The sequence below is a fragment of the Mus caroli genome, unplaced genomic scaffold (assembly GCF_978045245.1).
Source record: "Mus caroli unplaced genomic scaffold, Mus_caroli_1 scaffold_1, whole genome shotgun sequence".
Taxonomy (NCBI): Eukaryota; Metazoa; Chordata; class Mammalia; order Rodentia; family Muridae; genus Mus; species Mus caroli.
This window is the reverse complement of record NW_028227256.1, coordinates 162,810,132-162,833,730: the sequence shown is the minus strand read 5'-3', so window position 1 is coordinate 162,833,730 and position 23,599 is coordinate 162,810,132. Positions and strand designations below refer to the sequence as shown.

Below are 23,599 nucleotides of genomic sequence, written 5' to 3'. Positions count from 1 at the left end.
CTACACAGAGAAACCCTGTCTGGAAAACCAAAAGAAAACAAACCAGAAAAGTAGAGGAGAGGAAAAGGAGTAGAGAAAGCTACCAGACGCCTTATGTTCTTACTGTTGCAGCTCCAGAAGCCGTCTGTAGGTGGGGCTGTTGCTCAACACATCTGTTTTTGGAAGGAGACAGACTCAGCCACTGCAGCTGTTGTAGTGCAGTCAACCCTGTATGTTTATCTCAGTTTTATTGGAAGCACCCCCAAACCCTTGTTTGCACCCTGAGCCCTAGGATCATTTACCTGTGTCCTTAAGAAGGTCTTTTTGTCAAGTTGTAAAACCCCAGGCTTACAGCATGACCCACAAAGGACGAGATGTCGCATAACGGATCAAAATTTAGATTTGCTGAGTCATGCAAGTTACAGCACTGGAGCTTATCCAGTAAGACCTGGCCTTCCAAAAGGGTGCTGGGCTTTATGCTGAACATTGACAAACACAGGCGCGCATACACACACACACACACACACACACACACACGCTACACACGTGTGCACCCACGCACATGCATGCGTGATTAAGAGGCCCCTCAGCTGTGACATAAACCCACTGCAGATATAGCATTTACCTGGTCCGCTCTGCAACACCCTTATGGGATTTTGAAGGCAGGAGAACTGATGAGAATATGGGGTATGAGCTGCCTAGTCTGACAAGGAAGTCCTTTGCTTCTGACCCAGGAAGTAGGCAAGTGTGTGTGTGTGTGTGTGTGTGTGTGTGTTTCTGTGTGTTTGTGTATGTCCAACATCAATGAAGCTATGAAAGAAGAACTCATTATTTTGGAAGGATGACAAAAATCTTCGGTCATTTCCAGTTCTCTCCTCCTCTTCCTCCTCTTTAATTAAAAAAAAAAAATCAATTCAATGGTGCATATATGTGAAGTTGTCTTTGTGCGGGCTGTAGATGTAGGGAGATGCCCATGGATGCCAGAAGAGGGCATCATACTCCCGATGTAGGGAGATGCCCATGGATGCCAGAAGAGGGCATCATATTCCCGATGTAGGGAGATGCCCATGGATGCCAGAAGAGGGCATCATACTCCCTGGAGCTGGAGTTACAGGTGGTTGTGAGATACTGGCTACAGATGCTGGCAGCCAAACTCTGGTCCTCTATGTGAGGACCTTCTAAGTACTAAGCCATGACTCCAGCTCCTTCAACAGATACTTTAAAATAGCATACACGTTTATAGACCTCAATATAGCTATCATTATGTAAAAAAAAATAAAATAAAAAATGAGCGTCAATTTTCAAAATAAAAATGGCTTAAGTCAACCTAGGTCCAAATACATTGAACATAAAACATTGGTCCTTGCTAAGGACTCTAGCTGCCCTCACCTAATAAGCTAATATTTAATCATAGTAAAAAGAAAATATCAGCAGCCCAACTTGTCCCAGGTCCTGTGCAGTGTTTTAACACTCTTAAACAGCTTTAAACTAAACAGGTCATAAAGAGTCAAGATAAACCCACATACATATAAGTGGCAGATGACGTGAAAGGTTGTCCCCTCCCGAGCTCACCACACTCATGTGACTGATCACCGTGGGTGGCACCTGACCTTGCAAGGTTGCTCTGACTACTTGGAGTCTCCTTTGCTAATTGTTAGGAGTGGGACAGGGTGTATGTTCCTCACAATTTTAATTATTTTAGAATTCTTCTTTAGGAAGCTTTCCGTTCTGTGGATAAACCTTAGCATATTTATCTTTACCCACCTGGAAAGAGTTGAGCTCCACTTGTTTTCTGTTACAAACGGCTGCCTGGAAGCGAACGTCCTTGTGCTGTCTGCTGCTGATGCCTGTGAGTGTCCACAGGCTGGACACTTCAGAGTAGAAGCCGGCCTTCAGTGTGTGCAGCTTAACCCCTGTACCTGTTGTTACAATGTTTCCTAAATTGATTGCACCTGGTTACAACCCCAGTAGTAAGTAATTTTGGGTCCATGACGTAACATGGCTTTTAATTTTTTCCAATTTTGAATTATGTAAGGTTTTATTCAGTTGTTTTAATTTTTCACATTACCTGAGAGTGAGTATTTTGTTTTAGTTTTATTAGGATCAGAGCTCTCTCTTTTCTGAAAAGTTTCTCATTTTTCTAGGCCCGTGAATTTTTTCTTCACACACTCTGGATGACACTCCTTTGTTGGCTTTAGGGACTCTTGCTTGGAGAGAGCTTTCCTGGAGGGATGGCAGCAGTATGATTGCATGATGTCTTAGCTCTTCAGGCTGTCCCCAAAGACCCAGCAGAAAGGAGAGAAGATTGATTTGGGCTCCTGGTTTTAGAGGAGCTGTCCATGGTTGTTTGGCCCCGTGTGCGAGCCAGCACCCACATGGCTGTCAAGAGGAACCCGGTCTTGTAAACTTTGCTGTCCTAAACCTGTCCCAAGACGTGGACAAGGACTAAACAGTGAGCTGGATGCCAAACAGGAAAAGGCTTCTTGCCTCTTATATTCCCCAGGTTTGGAAGTAGTTCACCCAGATCCAATGGGGAAGGAGGAACGTGGGTGCTACCCTTGGATGGACAGTAGGTAAGGTAAGTTGTGGTTAATACAAAATCACACGCTATGGGAACTATTGTGGCCACTTTGATAAAATACCACCACCACCACCACCACCACCACCACCACCACCACCACCACCACCACTACCACCACCACCATCACCACCACCAAATTAGTCTTTTGTACCAGTCCAGGATTGATTTTACTGTTAACTTCTCAGTTTTGGTTTTCTTGTTCCTTACTTTTGAACCAACTCTCCCCCAAATCTCAATCAAGCTCATAGATGAAACTAAGTCATCCCAGGCTATAAGCAAACAAGGGAGACTTCAGACGTGGGTAGGAAATCTTCCAAGTATTTCTTCCTGTACCAGCTGATGCTTTGCCCTTCCCCAACCTCATGGCTTTAATCGATGCTACGGAGTTTTGAAGGTCCTGATTGGTTTTATAATAGTCCCAATGTGACCTTTTGAAGCACTCTCCTTCACTGGGTGAAGCCCTACGACAGGGTGGGTATCCCCTTCACCGTTGTACTTCCCCAACTAACCTGAACTTCCATGGGATGGCAGAGTCTCATCAGGGTTTTCGTGCTGAACTGTCTTCTCGAGTGATGTCATGTTTCTGTCCTTTAATGAGAATCCGTTCTGCTGACTTCAGCACTATATGCTGAGATTACTTTAAAAGTCATTTGTTGTTTAAAGACTCCTTGTGATTCCTGGAGATAGGGGGGCTGTAAGTGTCTGATGAATTAATAATGTTATGAGTTTAGCATATATATGACTTCTTATGTTTGCAAAGCAGGAGACATAAATGTTTCAGCATAATGGACTTTAAATGTACCAGACTGGAAAATTATCTCCCCAGTTCTGTGTCCCTATGGCTCGATGCTTTTGCTTTTATTTCCATCCATATGCAAATGAAGATCCACCTCACAGCCTCCCGACTTTATCCTCTGTAGACACTGGGAGCCTTGTAAAGGGCTCTGGGATTCCAATAATTTTAAATGTGTGCCGGGCTTATGGGTTTGGAGTCACTCCCCTAAATGCAGACTGTGCACGGTCTGTTATGATTTTAGCCCAATGTGGGACAATGTGTCCTTTGTGGTGTGATGAGTGTGTCTAAAAAGTGAAGAGTGGAAAATAAATGAAGTTCGGAGAAATCAGTAACATGCGAAATGCATTTCAGATGAAAATTTAATGATCATTAAATATATACTTACCATTACTTATGGAAGAGACGCCACCTCTCAACTGTTCCCAGCACACTTCTATGTCTCTCTGCGGCCTCTTATAAAATATTTCCCGTCTGTCTGTTGTGGTTGACTCTGAAGGCTGATGCTAATGAGAAGAGGGAAACAATGTTACAACTGACAGCCACAAACCACCCTCCGGCCTCACCTAAGTCTTTGGACTTGTCTCCTCGTTGTGGGTTGGGTCATCACTGGCCTATTGGAATTCCACCTCCTTCTTTCATATTGAAGAGTGTTAATAGCAGTAAACGTCACAGCTGACATTCATACGTGGATGGCCATTAGTGCACACGGAAGGACTGTCTCACAATACCTTCCTTGTTGAGACACTCATCGCCATGTTCATGGACTAAAGCTGTCTTTTCCCATCTGCCTTTAGGCCATGTCACTGCCATTAGCAACTGCCACCACCACCACCCATCTCCATAGTGATTCTACCATTTTTGTCTTCTGTGTAGACCTATTTTTAGTTTATGTTTATGGGTGTTTTAGCTGCATGAATGTCTGTGTACCATGTAGAGGCAAAGCCCACGAAAGCCAGAAGAGGGCATTAGCTCCCCTGTAACTGGAGTTGTAGGTAGGTGTAAGCCAGCCCGTGGGTGCGAGGAATCTAAGGCAGGTCCTTCGGAAGAGCAGTCAGTGCTCTTCCCCGCTGAGCCATCCTCTCCAACCTGAGTTCTTTTTATGTTGTTAAACTGACGCTTACTAAACAATACCTCTCTGTGAACCCTGGGAAACCACCATTCTACTCTCAATCCTCATGATACTGACTATTCTAGCTGCCTCATATTAGTGGGATCACATAGGTTTTTTTTTTTTTTGGTTCTTGGAGTGCTTTCCTTAGTATACACAATCCTCATTTTTTTTTTTTTTTTTTTGGTAATATGTGCCTGAATTTCCTTCTGTTATAAAGCCAAACAAGCACACAGTTGTCTATGCATTCATGTGTCAGCAGGTGTTTGGGATGCTTCCGCCTTTCAGCTATTATAATAATGCTACTGTGAACACAAGCATTCAGGTGTCTCTTGGAGACCTTCAGCTCTTCTGGGTGTCTATTCAGAAGTGGAACTGTTGGATCAGGTGACAGTTTTATTTTATTGCTTGTGAACCTGTTTTCTGCAGTGCCGTGCCTATTTCACACTCACAGTGGCGCACAGGGCTCATTTGTTTCCAGTCCTTGCCAGCACTCACTATTTTCTGTTTTTTAATTTATAGCTACTGTATTGGGTGTGAACTGGTATCTGACTGTAGCTTTGATGTTGGGCATTTGTATATCTTTGGAGAAGCCTCTGCCTGTGACCTTCATGTGTTCTTGAGTCGTTTTGTTTCCTTGTTTCCTTGTTGAGTTGATTTTGGTCCCTTCTGTCCTCCATCTTCTGTAAAGAGTATGCTGCACACCAAGGGCGTTAGTAAGAGAACAGGGACTGCCTGGCTCTTCACACTTGAGGCTCCCTGTCTCCCATTTGCAGTACTTTTCTGGCCTCAGGAAGGTCTTGGCTCTAACTGTGTTGTAACTAATCCCTGATACAGTGTCTCTGTTAAGGCCTACTGCTGTGTTGGATTCATCTACTCTAATCTCCCCAGTGGCAGCAGTGGTGGAGTTCCTTGCTACCCACCCCAATGTTCTGAGTGAAAGTCTCTCTCTCTCTCACACACACACAGCCTTATATTTAATATGCCTTAATTAGGTCAATGTTTAGGCCACTCCCAAACATCCACATTGCTAATGCCTCCCCTCCGATCGATACTCCTAAATTATTACTTTCTAAAATCTATATTTAATCCTTGCTACCCAAGACCCAATGAGGGGGTCCCCTGGGGCCACTCTTCTGTAGCTCTTACATGATTGGTACAATGTCTTTGGTGGCTCTCAAGCCTGCATCTTACTCCTTTCCTGCATGGCGATTCTACCTCCTTCTCTCTGTTCCCTTGCCCAAGAATCCTAAAGTCCGCCTTCTGTTTCCCTGCCCAGTCACTGGCTACTGGAAATTTTATTTACTAGTCAAAACCAACAGGGGGCAAGGACTTACATGCGGGATTCTCGTGCAACTTGGGAACCCAAGTAACATAATGCAAGCTTTAAGCCAAATCCACAACATAGACCTGGGTAACTGCTGCTGGTCTAGTCAGCCATTTTATGTTGTTATTACTGTTACGTGGAAACTTTTTCATGTGCTGTTACTGGGAAACTTTCTCATACTCAAGTTGAATGCATCGCCTGTTATGTCCTATTCTTTGGTGTTCTTGTACACCAATCACAAAAGGGGTCAGTTGGAACTGCTTTGAATCGTTAGCTACAATAAGCCTGAACCTAAGCCAGCTAACTGGCAGCACTTCCTGCATCTGTATACAAGCTTTTATGGTTTTTGCTTTTATAAGCTGACCCTGGGATGGACCCCAACATAAGAGAGACACCTGCACCAATACAAGAAGCCATTTGGAGTAAAACTTCCTTTTTGAGTAGAGGCTGAGTAAAGTTTTAAGTTCCCAAGACCTCCCTGGAATTGATATTCTACTTGGCAGAAAGAGCCATGTTCGTGGGTAACTTGACATCCTGGTTGGCAAGTTAAGACATGAATGGTAGGCAAGACAAGTCCCCTCTTTTCTTGGGGGCAGAAAGTTTTACTAAAAACCCCCACAACTTATGTACATTCCTCAGAGTTGCCACAATGGCTGAGCTGTGTCGGTCAACTCATTGTCTGGCGGCCCTTCCATACACCACCACTGACATACCGCTCACACAGGATGGAGGCTCTCCCGTTCTGAAGCAGGAAAGCTTGGGCAGCATTCAGTTTAATAAAAGATAGTACATACAGGAAGACCAACAGAGGCAACTACCTTGGACTCCTGGGAGCTCTCAGAGACTGACCTACCAAGCAAAACGCATACATAGGCTGGACCCAGGCCCCAGCACATATGTAGCAGATGTGTAGTTCAGCACATATGTAGGTCAGTCTCCATGTGGATCCCCCAACAACTAGAACAGGGGCAGTCCCTAGAGCTGTAGCTTGATTGTGGAATCCCTTCCCCAACAGGGCTGCTTTAGCCTTAGGGGGAGAGAATGTGCCCGTTTCTGAGAGAATTGATGCACCAGGGTGGTGGGAGGATACCTAGGGGGATATCCATCCTCTCGGAGGAGAAAGTGAAGGAGGAGGGAGGAATTCTGTAAAGGCGGGGCACCAGGAGTAGGGGTAGCATTTGGGATGTGAAAAAAGATAGTACATAGACTGCTGACCCCGCAAAAAGACTACTACAGATACTTGCTGATAAGTCAAAGCTGAATAGCATTGACTGTAGTGAAGGGTTGCACCATCTTCATGTCACTGTGGGTCAACAGGGTTTGCGGCTGTGGCTGAAGGTGCCAACTGGGAGAGGTTTCTGATATTGCAGGCCAGGGGTTGATAGGTACAGTGATGGGGGTTTGGAATAGGTTTATACTTTCCTAGTGTTCTAGAGCCTAGCTCCTGTGAGGCAGCTGGTCTACCACGGAGCTGATCTCGGGCCTTGAAGCAGGTTTTGGTGAATGGACGAGCATCGCCAGCAAGGGGTTTGCCTTGGTGCTGCAACAGAGGCAGAGTGACCCATCTATGATTCGGCTGCATGGAGTTTCAGGACAGTCTTTTTTTCTTTCTCTTTTCTTCTCAAGTAGACATTTAATAAAGTCTTGACAAGTCTTAGTTCACAAGTTACCTACAAAACCGAAAACCTTCACTTCTTTTTGGAGCCACCAGAAGCCACTGGGGTGTCCATGCCGGGATACTGTGGTGTAACTGCTGGAAAGGGACTCTAAGTGACATACAGACAGTTCTAGGTCAAAACCAAACAGTCCTCTTGATGTCGCTGTTTATAACGCACTCGCTCCCGATGTCAGGACATTCTTGAAGGAAAGAATGAAAGAATTGGCAGCTTTCTCTTTCTGAAAAAGAATGGTTCGGAGCAGTAAGATTTTAAAATTTATTTTTTAAAAAGTAATTCTTTGAGAATTTCATACGATGAGCTTGGCTACAGAAAAGCAATGGTAATGTGGAAGTCTTAGGTTTCTTTTCTTTGAGACATGATCATGGTCATTCTATATAGTTCTGGCTGTCCTGAAACTCCCTATGTAGACGAGGCTGGCCTCAAACTCACACAGAGATTTACCTGCCTCTGCCTACTGAGTGTTGGGATTAAGATGTGCGCCACCATGGCCAGTGTGGAAGTCTTAGTTCTTGATCCTATCAATCTGTGCAGCACAGCCATTTTATTCTCTAGCACATTCCATAAAGTCGCCTACGGACCCTTTGCCGGCAGAGAACACCAGAATGGAAGAAGAACCAGGCAGATGGATTGGGCCGACCTGGTTAACGGAAGAAGTCCTTCTTAGCAAGCTACACTGAGTTTCAAAGGAGATGAGTGTGAGCTGGAAATAGACGTGGAGTATGAATGACTTGTGAAGCTCCTGCTTCATAGCCCTGATTGTAGCTCAGTGCAGTACACGACACTGGCCACGAGCTCTGGCATGCGCAGGTGCAGGAGGGACAGAGCTCTGGAGAGAGAGGCACATGCGCAGTGAGCGTGGTGCAACCGCTCCGGACCATCTAGGCACAACGTGGTGATGAAGTGATGGCTTCCAGGGCAGAGACCAGGAGGACTTCATCTGTGGGGCAGCTAATTCTGTGTCTGAGTCTTGGAGGGTAAGAATCGTTCCTGTGTGTCTGGCTATTCAATGGTTATTTTAGCTCGAATGTCAACCATCTTATTCAAGAATTCCAAAAGATGGAGGAGTTGGAGGGCCTCTCAGTGAGCGGAACCTTGTCACCAAAAACAAAGTGGACACCTCAGGGGTCCTTTATGGAGGGACTTAATCTACACTGGGGTTGGGAAGTGAAGCAGCTGTAAAAAGACGGAGATTTGGGCCAGTATTCATGTTGAACAATCCCATGAGCAAGAACGCAATGAGACAATTTTCTTGAAATGCCTTTAATGAGCATGGCCCATTTCCTTAGCTATTCAGTATCTATCCTGTAGAAAGAAATCATGCTTTTTGTATCCCAGATGCCTTACCAGCATGCGCTATACACAGCAACTTGTGATACCTGGGGTCTATGAATTCAGCTGGGAAAGCATTTCCTGGAACAAGAACACTTTCGTTAGAGAACCGGGCACTCTTCTCGGGTTATTGTCTGCTAATGAGCTTCCAGGCAATAGACAATTGTTTTAGCCTTAGTGCCATGGGATTTTGGGATTGTCCTAGATTTTCTCAACAGCTTAAGGAGAAATGTCAAATGCTGGATGTTGGGCTTAGGAATCAGTTGCTTAATTTGATGTGGGTTTTCTATGGGTGGGGTTTTCTATTAGCATTGGGGAATGGTCAGTTTAAGATGTAACACTCTTAGAGTCCCAGGATAGATACCTGCCAGGCTTATCTGCTCCCAGGCTGGATCTGTGGAGGCAAACGAGGACCTGAGCCAAGGGAAGAACTTGGTAATCGATTCTAGAGGCAGCATGGGATGTCTGTGGGGCGATTTCTGGGCTTGCAGCTGGATAACAAAGAGAAAGATATTCGTGAGACCAGGGTGATGGATAATTTGAAGATCATCTCAAACATTTTATACCTTTAGTTCCCATGTCTGTGAGAAGGGCAGGCTTGAGTTACCTTTAACGTAATCTTAAATGGTCAGAAGTATCATACCCGGCTATCATTCCCTCTGAGAATACTGCTAGTTGACTATGGTAATAAATACACATGTAAAAGTGAAACCTGGAGTTCAGTAGGTTGGCTGACTCCAGGCTTCTCAGTTCCTACAGAAAGCAAACTGAAGCCTCATGTGAACAGGAAATAAATAAAACTTTAAGTCACTTGTGGATGGTAGGATGGCTCAGTGGGTAAATGCAAGTCTGAAGAGTTCAATTCCCAGAGCCCTCCTAAAAATGGGAGGAGGAACTGACTTCACAGATTTGCCCTCTGATTCTCATACTCACTGTGGTACATTACACACACACACACACACACACACACACCTCTCACACACTTATCACACAAATCATACACACTCCACATATAGCACACCACACACACACACACACACACATCACCCCTACACATATCACACTCATCACACACATCACACACACATCACACAGACACACATCACCCCCCCCCACATATCATACACACGTCACAAATAACACATTATATACACATACATACACACACACCAATAAATAAAAAGGCTAAACGAAAAAAAGCCCACCCCCCAACTTCTAAGTTGGCTTTTTCCACTTTAATCAGTCAAATGTGGTTTTTTTCTGTCTTGTGTCTGTGCCCTGACTGTCAAGGCCAGCTGCCAAGACTGTGGCAGCAGAGTGCTCTAGACTTCTGATAGTCAGTACAGCCTCTCTCACGAAGCCTTCCTTAGCTAAATAAAACTTGGTAAGTTTGTTTTATCTTGAGTTTTTCTTCTAATAGCTTCAGAGTTATTCCTATCCAGGGCTGGGGACATAGCTCAGTTGGTAGGGTGCTTGCCTAGCACGCCCTGGCTTCTCTCTCCAGCCATTATAGAAACCCTTCAGTAGGGGCACATGTTTGTGGAGGGAGCAGGATCAGAAATTCAAGGTTACCCTTGGCTACCTAGTGAGTTCAAAGCTAGCCTGGGTTACCCTGTCTCAAGCAAAGCCAAAGCAATTATTGCATGATAACCTTCCACATGGTGAGCATATGTCTTCAGTTTCCCACGAGTCTTCATTCTTCTTTGCTGGGTGTCGTAGTTAGCTCTGCCATTTTGACAACCTATAATCAACTGGGAAGAGTCTGTCAATGAGAGGTTATTTACCTTGGCTTGGCCAGTGGTGTATCTGTGAGGGACCTGTCTTATGTAACTTAATTGATGTGGAACTCTCAGCTCACTGTGGGGTGGCACCATGTCTTAGGCAGGAGCCCTAAACTGTTTCCGAGTGGAGCTCTCGGGGCTGGGATGATTGCCCGCCCAGTGGTTAACAACAAAGGACTAGAGTTTAGATCCCAGCACCCATACCGGGTGGCTCACACCTGCCTGCAACTCCAGCTACCCGGGGCACAGTGGCCTCTGTGAGCCTTTGTTCTCCATGGAACATACTCTCCTGCCAAATACACGTACCGAAGCCAACCTTAACCGAAGAGTGGCTAAATCATGCTGCGCCTAGGCAGGAAGTGAGGGATCATGCACACATTTCTTTTTCTCAGTTGTTGGTTGTGACTGTGATGTGACTGAGCAGAAAGAAACCCTTTCCCAGCTGAACTGCTCTCTGTCAGTTTGCTTTTGTCACAGCACCAGAAATGAAGCCAGGCCATTCAGCATCCTCAGAGTCTCTCCTGTGACACGATTTCCAGGGTTCCAGTCAAGGTGGCTCCTCCCTTTTCTCTGTGCTGGTCCAAGCAGGGCTGAGTGTTGCTTGTAGACATGTTTCTTCTGTGGTTGTACTCAGTAGACCATCTACCACCATCTACAAATCTGTGAAGTCAGTTCCTTCCTCCCATTTTTAGGAGGGTTCTGGGAATTGAACTCAGATCATCAGACTCGCATTTACCCACTGAGCCATCCCACCATCCACATCCATCTCCTCCAGACACTAAGCTTTGATATTTTTGGGTGCCATTTAAGTGGACACCCCACATCCCCTCTCTGTGTGTGGTCAACCTAAACAAGACTCTCTCCAGGACTTGACTCTTAGATTCCCTGGGATAAATCTGTGGAAACATTTTTTGAATGAAATTCTACCACATGGTACTTTATTAAACTGTAACAGCATATACCACAGCGAATATGAGAAGCCCAACTCAGTATCTTCTTACACATTAACAGAAGCAGTCACAGGCCACAGGGAAGTTCCAAGAGCAGTCCGTGCCAGAAATTACTTTCTCAAAAAAGGGAATCGGTTTATTCATTAACTCCCGGTTCTTGGTAAACCAAATTGATCCAACGTCCTACCCCCTATCCTTCTGAGGAATGGAAGTTCATAGCTTGGTTATTAAAAGTCTGGGAGAGGTCTTGTGCGAATGTCCCTAAGCTGGGGCTCTGTGTCACAGAGGACAGCCAGTAACCCTCGGACTAATTTTCAGCGAAATCATCATCATCATCACCATCACCATCGTCATCATCATCATCAGCTATTTCTTGTTAGTGTTTGCTTTTAGGTGGTTGAGGGGGTTCTCTCCAGGCCCTCGACGGGAAAAGTCGGGCACAGAGTCTTCACGGTGTGCATGTCAGGGCTCGAGTGGAGACCTTTCTCTCCCTCCACAGCTTAGGTTTTGGAGCCTTTTGCTTTCCGCGGGAGACTGTAGAGCCGGAGAAAAAGCACACTATCTGTTCCGTGCCTCTTCCTCCCCGACGTAGTCGTCAGGGAGGGCGCCCTGTGAGGAAGCCGGTACTAGGTTTACGTGATCTAGGTAGGATCCTCTAAGATCTGCTGAGCTAGGGAGCGTCACCTGGCCTGCCCTGGTGATGGGTAGCTGGGAAGGCATCAGCCCCAGCTGTAAATGTGTGATTCCCACCCTTTAACCAGAGCCAACCATGTTCCTCAGAACTCTGCACAAAATCATCTATACCCACCTCATTGCCTGCTAGCTACCGCAGCAATTGCAGCCTCTAAACGATACACACTCTCCGCCACGAGGGGGCAGCAAAAGCCCGACTCGCCAACATCCCGCATTGCGTAAAGGCCTCCTGCTGCAGAACTAAAAAAAAAAAAAAAAAGTGATGCAGCATAATTTTCCTCTTTAGAGAAATCACCATGCATATAAGACTCGCAGCTTTAAGGTTGTGGAGTTAATTGGTACAGTCTGGATGAGAACTGTGTTCTGGTTTAGGTTAGGTTAAAAACAACAACAACAACAAAAAAACAATAAACAGATCCCCAAAGCAAACCACCATTTCTGTATGAAGCATCTTTGGGGAGACTGTACATTCAGTTATGGACCAGGTGCTTTACTGCTGACAATTCAGTATAGGAAAGGCATGCCAGAAGCCCAGGGTGTGGCTTTCAGAGCCCCTCTCTGCCTTCTTGGCAGGGAAGAACGTGAAGACTCGGCCCACTTGACCAGACTAAGTGAATCCCAGGCAGGTGTCAGGATGAGGGGGTGGAGCAGTATTCTAATCCAGGATGAGAGGTTCTGGGGCCCCTCTGCTCCTTGGGGAGGTGGTGGGTTGAACCGATGCAAACGCCATATGTAATAGCCCTGTTGCAAGGCTGCCTCTCAGAGGGAGAAGAAAGCATTGGGACACAGGAAGTACACATCTGCTAAGGCTCTGGAAACCTGGGGTCTGCTTCCAGAGACAAAGCGGCACAGACCACCAAGTCCTTAGAACTTGGGAGCTCCACCCTATTCATTCCCATCCCATGTCATCCTTACCCCCCCTCCCGCCCTCACCATCCCTGCTTCCTCCCTGTATAAGCTGCTATTCCAGCAAGGTTAAAAAACAAACTGACAAACCAAAACCCTGGTGTCAAAGTCTTTTAAGAAGCCAGGCCATGTGCCAGTTAAAGCTGTCACCTCACAGAAATGTTCTTGCTGAAGATGAGTTCTTCAGCTTGTCTGATGGCTGGCTTAGTCACAGGATTCAGATGCTCCAAGGAAACAACACAAAAGGCCTTTTGCCATGGACAGGAAGCAGGGCAGCTGCTGACAGGTGCCTCCTCTCTCTCCCAAGGGCAGGAAAGTGCTGGAGTTGAGTGCTAGAAGCCCTGTTTTTCCCTCTGTATGGCTCTGTGTGGAGGTCCTCACCTTTTGGGGTGTCCTTGTGAAGTGGGGTGACAGTATCTGTGTTCTGAGTCCTCCCGTTTCCCTTACCTTCTCCACATCCAGGCTGTTGGGATGAGAGAATTTAGGTTCTTGTTCTGGGTCAGCACGGCACCCAGCCCATGCAAATCTATCAGACTCCTCTCTGGTGCAGACATCGCAGGAAGCGCCCGCTGCTTCTTCCATCTCTGACTAATGCATGCTGGTTGGTTAGTAGCCAGTTCTTTACATTTGTGCATCAAAACTGGATTTCTTTGCTTATGTTGTAAACGGCCCAAGTAAACCTCTATGTAAGCTAGGTGGGCTCATAGCTGTGCTGAGCCACAGATCCTGTTTCCAGAGGACATGCAAATGAGGAGGCTGATAGGGTGAGTGCTAACCCTAGGCCAGCGTATAACTTCGGAAGAACTTTCAGGTCGTTTATTTCTCTTACCTTTTGCCTAGGTGGTGGCCTCAGAGATGCTTAGGGTGAGGGTGGGGGTGAGGGTGCGGTGAGAGACTTCAAGAAGTCAAGAAAGACACACTGCCCGGGAGCAGCAGGAAGGCTTTCTGGTTAGGAAGGCTTCGTGTTTCTTGGATGGCTTACATTGTTGCAATTTAATCCAATTAGGCGCTGGGTGTACACTTGTCAAGAGAGACAAAGCCTTGGCAAGATAAGTCAAGGTGAAAGCCTGACTTAATGGTTTCCTAGGTGGTTAATTGGCCGACTCGTGCCCCCACTGCCTCCTGTCTCCTGAAGTTTTGTTTCTCCCTTCTGTGTATCAAACTCAGTGTATCTGTAGAAAAGTGGATTTATTCCCGATTAAACCAAAAAGGATCTAACGCACGCACCCCCTTTGCGCCAGAACGGAGAGTGGAACCCGCTGCGTCTGGAGAGTGGCGCCCACAGCATCTGACTTCCTTCAACCCTGGTGAGAAGGCGTGGTATGCTCTGCTGGGGAAATGTGTAGATATGCCTTTAGAGTTTAACTGGATGATGGAGGTTCCACAAAGCAAGCAGAAGATAAGTGGGCTATTGGCAAAGATAACATTCAAGCGCCCTCTTCTGGGAGAGATTAGGAGTATTTTTAAATAGCAGGATCACTGCCCAGGGGAATATAAGAAGTCAACACCATTTTCTACCCTTTAAAACAATGTAATTGTTTTGTGAGCTCAAGGAAGCCATGGAAGAGCATATTGGAACCGTCTGCACTTGGGATTTGGGAATGTGTGTCCCTGCCACGTCTTTGGCAGAATGAGGGACATAGAGCAGCCAGATGCTACTGTAGTCAGATGTAACCAGGTTTTCTTTTTAGCTTAAGGGATGGTCTAGCTGAGGCAGACTACTCATTCCGTCCTTAAGCTTGGCTTTCCCATGCTCAGTTTCTAATCTATGCCTTGGCCGGCAGTGTGGGGACTTTGGGGGTGTTCTTATAATCCAGCAGCTGAGACAAATCTCAGAGGGAATCCAGTCACTGATGGCTGGACAGAAATTTGAAAATCATCTAGAAACAAGGAGGATGAAGTTAAATGTCACGGTTCTGGGGGAAAAAAAACCAACTGTCTAAATATAGATTAGAGCTGTTCACAAGAAAAGCTGTGAGGATAACGAGATACAGGAGAACAAAAGAGAGGACTCGTGTTTCTAGCGTCCAGACTCAGTGCAAAGTCATTGCCTGTGTGGGCCTGGCAGACCCCCGGGCACCCCCCACTCCCAGGGAAGACATGGAGAATGAGGGCTGTGCTCAGAGCAGACTTCCGGGACTTGCAGCAGACTGGAAAGCAGGCAGGAGGTGATAATACACTGTGGCTCATGACTCACCTTATAGAGTAGAGAGAGTAAGGGATGTGAGCAGAGATTTCAGGCAACAGCTGAGCTGTGAGCTCTAAGTGGCATCTTGGGCTGGAGTCTCTGAACTCACTGTTCTCAGGTCTTCCCTGCCAGCTCAGAGGAGCTCCATTCTCGCAGGCTCCTCTGCACTTCCTACAAAAATACCAGCCTGCGGCTTGATTGCCTCCTTTCCACTCTCTGCTGCATTGTTTCCAGGCAGTGTTTGCGTCAGGGTGATTTGGTGTGTGATGCTGGGCTGCGGAGTCTAAGTGCCTGAGTGCTAAGTTTGGGTCCGGTTTCCTTCTAGCGTCAGACTATAGGCACACTTGTTTACTAACCGCTTTGAACTCTTTTGTTTTTGGTTTTTCGAGACAAGGTCTCACTTTGCAGCTCTGGCTAGCCTGGAACTCATTGTGTAGACTAGGCTGTCATTGAACTCACGGAGATCCACTTGCCTCTGCCTCTTGAGCGCCAGGATTAAAGGTGTGTGTCACTATGCTAGCCTTTCTCTGAGTTCTAATAATTACCCAACCTAGAAACGGACAGCTGATACCTACTACATGTGGGTGTTAAATGAGTTACGTACTGCAAAGGTTTATAAGGATGCTTATGTAAGACACTTAGAATCACTTCCCATGGTTTTTTATTTTAAATTTATATTTATTTTATTTGTGTATATATATATTTATAAAACAAATATATTTATACACATAAATATATTTATATTTATTTAAAATTATTTACCTTTTTGTATTTACCTATTTAAACATTTTTTTGAGATTATAATTACATTATATCTCCAGTGTCCATTTGTCTGGTTTAGAGTCACCTAGGAGACACATTGAGCCCTCGAGCTGTGGCCAAGCCGAACCTGAACCTATCCTTTATGAGTTGCTCTTGTCACAACAATGGGAAAAAAATCACTGAGTAGTGGTTGGTGACAGCCATGTTGGCTCCCACAGGTCCTAGTAAAGTGGACATAAGGCACTGTGATTATTTATAATTATGGGATAGAAGTCAACTATCTTTTTAATTTCTTTCCCACTGTAGCCCAGGCTAGCCTTAAATTTGCATCGCTTTTTCTATCTCAGCCTCCTTGGGATTACAGGCAAGGCAGGTGTCTATGGCATGTAGGAGGAGGCTTTGCTGTCCCACCAAGACTCACAACATTGGAAATTCTTTTAAATACAAAGTGGACTGGTACTCCAAAATTCAGGTATTAGCAGTGTGTGGAGATTAGAGTGTGGAGCCCTTCAGAAAGATTAGCCTGTGGAATGCCCCCTAACTAGTACAGCCAGGTTCTCAGTGTCGGATTGCTAACTTGCTCTCTGTGATGGTTTGTATATGCTTGGCCCAGGGAGTAGCACTGTTTGGAGGTGTGACCTTGTTGGAATAGATATGTCACTGTGGGCATGGGCTTAAGACCCTTGTCCTAGCTGCATGGAAGCCAGTCTTTTCCTAGTGGCCTTCAGATGAAGTTCAACTCTCAGCTCCTCCTGCATCATATCTGCCTGGATGCTGCCATGTTCCTGACTTGATGATAATGGACTGAACCTTTGAACCTGTAAGCCAGCCCCGATTAAATGCTATCCTTAGAAGAGTTGCCTTGGTCATGGTGTCTGTTAATAGCAGCAAAACCTAACTAAGACACCCTCTTTTCCACCTTCGGCTCTGTCGGGACGCTGCAAGACAGCTCTCATTAGAGCGGATGCTGCTTCCTGGAACTTGGGCTTCTTAGGCTCCTGAGCTTCGAGAAGATAAATTCCGTTCTTTATAAAGTGGCCAGGCTCCGGTATTTTGTTGCAGTAGTTCAAGCAGATAAGACAGTTAGCTGCTGGACAAATGGCATGATGGCAAAAGTCCTTGTGCGGAGGTGGCTTTGATGTAGCCACTTGGTCACATTCCTCCTTTCTCCGCCAGGGAAGGATGCTCTATACAAGATTTGCTGTCTTCTCCTTATCTTGTCAATCTGTCATTCCTTTCCTCTCATTGTAAAAAAATTACATTTATTTATTTACTTTGTGTGTGTTTGCATACACAGACACATACACGCACATGCCTTAGTGCATGTTCCATAGTGTGGGATCTAGGTGTGTGCCAGACTCAGGTCACTAGGCTTTGAAGCAACTGTGTTTACCCCTCAGCCATCCCTGCCTGGCATTCTCTCTCTCTAGCCTCCTACTCCTTCTTCCCCGTCTCCTGCACTCTCCATCTTCTGTCTTGGTAAACTCTCTTTTCTCTTTTGGCTGAGTACTTCAGCGCAACTTCTTTTGCTTTTTGGTTTTTAATTCTATGTCTCTTTTTGCTTAGTTTATCCATTTTATCTGTGGAAGGGAAAGGAGAGTTCTGTATCTGGGTGTTGCAGGATATTTGATCACACTGTGAACCCTGAGATTGTGTTGTTTACTAAAAAAAAAAGAACAATTTCTAGCTGCTGTGTGACAAATCTGCACAAGTCTTTCAATTTTTTTGAAGCTTGAGGACAATTTTATTAAAATTTTTAAAAGAAAAACAACAGGTGGCAGCTGCCAGGGGAAGGAAGAGGAAGAAAGGCAAGTGAACTCAGCGAGGGCGGTGCAGGAAGCATCACTGGTAGACTGTCCATCTGTTGGTCTGTCCGTATGACAAAGTATACCTTGAGCCTCAGAGAAAGCTGAAACAGACGCCCAGGAAGGAGAAGTTTGCTTGTCTAAGATCTCAGACAAATGTGGAGATCACAGAGCTACATGGTCACTCTGAAAGAGACAGCCTCCACACCCTTCATAATCGGTTTTCACAACACATCCTTTATTCTGTAGTGAGGAAACCCACCACGTGAAACTCAGAGGTGGGCAGAAAATCTTACCTGGAAAGCAGAGAACTAGTGAGATAAGAAAAAAATTATACCCTAGACAAATTTTCAATATAATATTATCTATTATTAAAATATCATGTATGTATGAATGCTCCATGTGTGTGCAGGTATGTATTTGTTCTGTTATGTACATACTGACCTACTCACCAAACTGGGAACACCCCAAGCTGGGAATGACACCCAAAGAGGCAGGCTCCCTCTTTAAACGGAGCTCTTATCTCATCCTTTCTCTTTTATCTCTGGGAGCTGCTGTCACAGTGCTTCATGGCCACCTCTCCTGCCTCCTGTCTCTCTCTGTCTGTCTGGGGCACTTTACCACATCAAGGAACCACTTCACCCACTGAGGTCATGCAGCAGTCTGGGAATAGATGTAGCTTTGAAGGAGCTGGCAACAGGGCCCCTGAGGATCCTGGCTCTCCCTGACAGCAGCTGGTGCATGTGAAATGAGATTGAAATGACAAAGAGCATGGAACCCTTTGTCACTTTGCCAGCTCTGGTCAGTGTTATGACAGCTACCACCATTCCACATGGTGGGAAGTTAGGTGGGAAAATGAGCTCTTTCAGTTTTCAACTCATCCACTCCTAATTTTGATCTACTGCTTTGATTTTGAGACGGTTTGATTCATACAAAGGACTTGGTGGAGGTGAAAGGGACTTTTAGGTTCCCAGCCTGGAGAATGGGTCACAAAAATCTCTCCCAACTTCTATAGAACAATCATGCCCACCGTTCTCACTCGGGGTTTGGGTAAAGGACACTTGAGTGCCCAGCAGTGTGGGGCCATAGATAGATGGTGGATCCATGGGATAGGGTTGGGGATATGAGAGAAGATGTGCTAGCAGGGCAAGAAAGGCTGTAGAGCCTCCACAGTTAGCTAGACACCAAATCTGAGCCTGTAGAGGCCTGGCTCTTCCCCTTGGGAATGTTAGGCATACCCATGGCTTTCAATGGTAGCTTTTCTGCAGAACAACAGAGGCATGTGCTCATCTCTGCATCTTAGTATCCACCACGGGCCATGGCTACGGGACATGTTCACGTCTGACGCTTACTATCGGGCATGTCCAGGAAGTAGGAGGCATGGCTAATTCCGAGTCTTTTAGCTGAGACTAAGGAACTTTCTGGTCAACTCATTCATCTACGATGCCTTCTTTAGTGTTCCCAGCCACAGCGTCATAGCCTCAGTGTGCCCTGTATTTTAGGAACCGGGAGCTGACTCTCTCCTGAGCTCTCTCTGGGTCCAGCATTCTCTCCTCAGAGTACTTCCCCTTCATTCAGATGTTCATGGCATCTCCATCTCAGAGGGGACACTAGATCGGGAAGGCCACCCTCCCCAGGCTCTCCTCTCTTCTGTAGCCATTGTGCTTAGGTGGTCCTCCTAGACTTTGGATTGAGTCACTTGAGCGCAGGAACCAGAGCCAACTCATCTATCTGTGGCTATCAGCTGGGTGTGATTTGTTTAGCTCTTGGCTCAAGCAGGGATAACAGAAAGCAGGGCTGCAGGGAAGAAAGTACACACACTCTGGCTTGGAGCTGAGCTCTGCTATCAGATAGACTGTCTGAGTTTCTTTCTCATTATCGGCTCACTGGTCAGTGAAATAGCCTGCTGAGAGTCTAAATAAGGTTCTAAGCTAAGTCATGAGTTGTCAGCACAGCCATTATCTCCTCAGCTCCAGGGGGAGCAAAGTAGGAAAGGCCTCTCAATGCTTGTTACTTGGTAACCAGGTTATCTGTTACTTGGTAACCAGGTTATCCGTTACTTGGTAACCAGCTGAATGGGGATAGGAGACTTGGCAGTGGTGTAGGTCTACTCTTGTTTATTCCAGCCAATGTCTTCTTCTCCCTTTACCTCCAAGTAACCTAGAAAATAGCCTAAAACAAGAACTTAATACTCATATTTTAACTGGGTGGACACTGAGGGTGAGAGAGGCAGGGAGAACGGGAGACAGGGGAAGGTGTTGCATTTCTGTATGCTTCATATGACAAATCCAGGGATGGCACAGTCGGCACGTCGTTCAGCTACTTACATGGTCTCCTCCTCGGTGGTCCTGGGCTGGAAAAATGGTGCCTCGCAGAAATCCATGGACCTGGAGAGAAGAGGGGATTTATCTGCTCAAATTCTTCCGTATCCTATTTGCTGACCATGATGGTTTGAATAAGAATGGCCCCCTTGGCTCATATATTTGAATGCTTAGCCACCAGGGAGTGGAACTCATAGACAGGAATCGAAGGATAAGGAGGTGTGGCCTTGTTGGATGAAGGATGTCACTCATGCGGGGCCAAGTCTCCTTTCCTTTCGAACCCTGCAGGTCAGGATGCAGCTCTCAGCTACTCTCCATCACCATGCCTGCCTCGCCTGCCACCATGCTCCCTGATGGGATGATAATGGACTAAGCCTCTGAAACTATAAGCAAGGCCCTAATTAAATGAACTCAGTTCCCAGTAAACCACATGGTGGCTCACAGCCGTCCATAATGAGATCCGATGCCTTCTCTGGCATGCAGGCATGCAGACAGAACACTTGTAAATAAATCTTTTTAAAAAAATGCTTTCCTTTATAAGAGTTGCTGTGGTCTTGGTGTCTCTTCACACAATTAGAACAGTGACTAAGGCTCTGAGAGTCAAATCTTCTCTAGATTAACCCCTGTATCTTTTGGTTGATAGAGGTTGTTCGGGCTGCTGTAGCCTATGTCTTGTGTGGCTTATGAGACAGACCATCCAACCCTGGAATTGTTGGGAAGATACAAAAACTCTAGGGTTGTGGATGGTGAGTTGGTGTGTGCTGCTGTGGTGAGACCACAAGAGTCCTGCCCAGTTTCTCTCATTTTCCAGAAGAAGAAACAAGACAAAGTGATTGGAGACCTTTCCCAAGGTCACGTGGGAGGTGAGGCAAATGGCAGACTGGCTCTGGAAGCTTTGAAAAGACCAAGATGCAGGAGCTGAACTTCAGGTAACAGCAAATGAGAATCAGTCACTAAAGGGTTTAAAGTTGAATGACCTGAGACAAAGCTGTGTCCTTGTCCAGTTCAGCCCAGCAGAAGCAGGCAGGCGTTGTCAGGTTAAGGCACCCAGCAGGCAACCCAGCAGAGTTTTTGGGAGTCGGGGGAATCCTTGACTGGATCTCAATCAATGGACTCTTTCACTAGAGGTTGCCTAAGACCATAGGAAAACAGATATCTACACTACAATTCATAACAGAAGGAAAAGTACTATTATGAAGTAGCAATGAAAATAATTTTATGGTTGAGGTCACGGCATGAGGAACTATATTAAATTTTGTGTTTTATAAAGAAGAAAGGGAACCCAGGGAAATGTTTGGTAGAGCTGCGTATGGTGTGGGGGAAGGGAATGCCTCTGCAGGCCCACAACAGGTATAGTATAGAATAGGGTTTATTTAGGGCATGGGGAGGGGAGTTGGGGGGGGTGAAACAGAGAAAGACAGAGAGAGAGAGAGAGACAGACAGACAGACAGACAGACAGAGAGACAGAGAGACAGAGAGAGAGAACACAGGAGTAGAGATTTGGATTTAAGTGGTGGACAGTAGAGAGTCACATGTATACAGAAAGCTTACTCCATGCCAGGAATTATCCTAAGTCCATTGCCAATCTCAGCCAGTCCCTACCACAGTTTTAAGAGGCAGGTACTATTACTGCCCTCATTGGCTCAGGGCCACCAGCTAATGCTGGCAGTTAGTATGGAAACCGAACAGTCTGCCATCAATGCTCTTAAGCACAGATGTGGCCTTACTTAGAGTTTTTAGGCAGAGAAATGGTGTGGCCATCCAGAGAAGTTTCAGGAGGAGCACTTTGGCTGTGGTGAGAGAAGATCCATACAGGAAGGAAAGGGGACTGCCAGAGCTATTTGAGACTGGAAGGGTTGGAATAGAAGTACATCTGTGTACATTTATGGGTGGATAGGGGAAGCCGAGGAAATGTCTGGGCATATGAAGGGTGGATGAAGACCAGAATCACCTTTTACAAGATGGAGCACCTCACGATTGGCGGGAAGTAGGAAGGGATAGGACAGAAGAAGAAATCCCCAACATTTGGTGAGAAAAACGGTTCCCCTGACTCTTTGGTGAATTCCAAGAGGCAGGGTCTAAAAAGTACTGGGCCCAGTACGGGAGAACCTGGGAGGAGAGACCACATGTCAACTAGACACCAACCATGTAGCTCAGCCGTGAAGGGAAGCGAGGAGGAGGCTGGCCCTGAGTTAATTTCTTTGTCAGGCCGTAAGTCTGGTTGCTCTTTGGCTGCCTCCGGTCTGACATACACAGCTCATCTTTCCTGGAGAGTCCCTGGGAGAGTGACCCAAGGAGGTGGGCTAGTGGAAGGCAAGAATTCTTGCACTGGGGCTGATGGACCATTGTTCAGCCTTCTCATCTGCAAGTCTTTTCGCTTGTGCTTGTCAGAAGTCTGGCCTGACTCACAGTTTAAATTCCTGAACACTGGACCAGGGCTCAGCGGGGAGACTCATTCTTGGTTCACAGTAGGGAGGGGGGCTTGCATGCCTGTAAAGGCATATCAGGAAGTTCTGAGAAGTCAGTTTACAGCAGAGAACATTGAAGACACCAGGGGCCCACTGCATCACAGAGCTAGAGGGTATAAATAGGGTTTTGCAGTTTGGAACCCTAGATTGGGGAGGAGTTGGGTGTTCGTCTGTCTGTCTTGCTCTTCAGGAGGACATTTGCCTTGAAGCCTGGCTACTTCTCTCACGGTTCAGAAGCCTCCGAGGTCCTCTTCCTTCTGAAGCAGAGAGAAATGATATGTTCTTTGGGTGGGAAGCTTATCTTGCAGAAACACAGCTTCTATGCTGCACTGCTGCTGAGTTACAGTGGTGCTCCCAGGGAAGAAGTTCGTGCTACCTTTTCTGCTGCAGGCTGACTCATCCCCTCTGCAACCGGCAGACTGCAGATTGTGTCCTGCCTGGTAGTTGCTATACAGAGCTAAAAGCTGTTTCCAGAGAGAGTTATAGAAATTACAACCCATTGAAGGGAATATTGCTCTAAATATGCTCATTTAATGAGACTTTATTTTTATTATTTTATTAATCGATCCTCAATAGGAAACAGCAGGTATCACTGTTTTCAGAAATTTGTCCCCCCCCCCCCCGGGGAGGTTGTTTAGTAATTGGCTTTGGGTTCTATATCCTGCAGTCATGTCGGACATGGTTTTTAGCTCATCTCTGTGTGGCATGAGTCCAGGCTAAAGTTCCTGTGTCAGGACTACCTTGGAATCAGAGGCTTGGGGTGGGGTGGGGGTGGGTAGTCTCCTAGCAGATGGCATTCGTCCCCTCTCCCCCCGCTGTCCCCCTGCTCTGGGTTCGGATAATTTAGCAAGACCCCAAAGAGACATTTTTTTCCTTTCATCAAGGTTAGGCTATGTTACAGCAGAGTGGGCAGCTGCCACTGGCTC

At 46.2% G+C, this 23,599-nt stretch overlaps 1 long non-coding RNA gene across 1 annotated transcript in view; it reads left to right on the top strand.

The window, feature by feature from the left end:
* The first annotated feature begins 8,336 nt into the window (after positions 1-8,336).
* The window catches only part of LOC110305395 (uncharacterized), a 27,565-nt gene continuing 12,302 nt past the window's right edge, over positions 8,337-23,599 (top strand). Inside the window, exons 1-3 of the long non-coding RNA XR_002379153.3 lie at positions 8,337-8,444; positions 14,371-14,436; positions 21,017-21,134. This is a non-coding gene — a long non-coding RNA (uncharacterized LOC110305395). The remainder of the gene's footprint in view (positions 8,445-14,370; positions 14,437-21,016; positions 21,135-23,599) is intronic.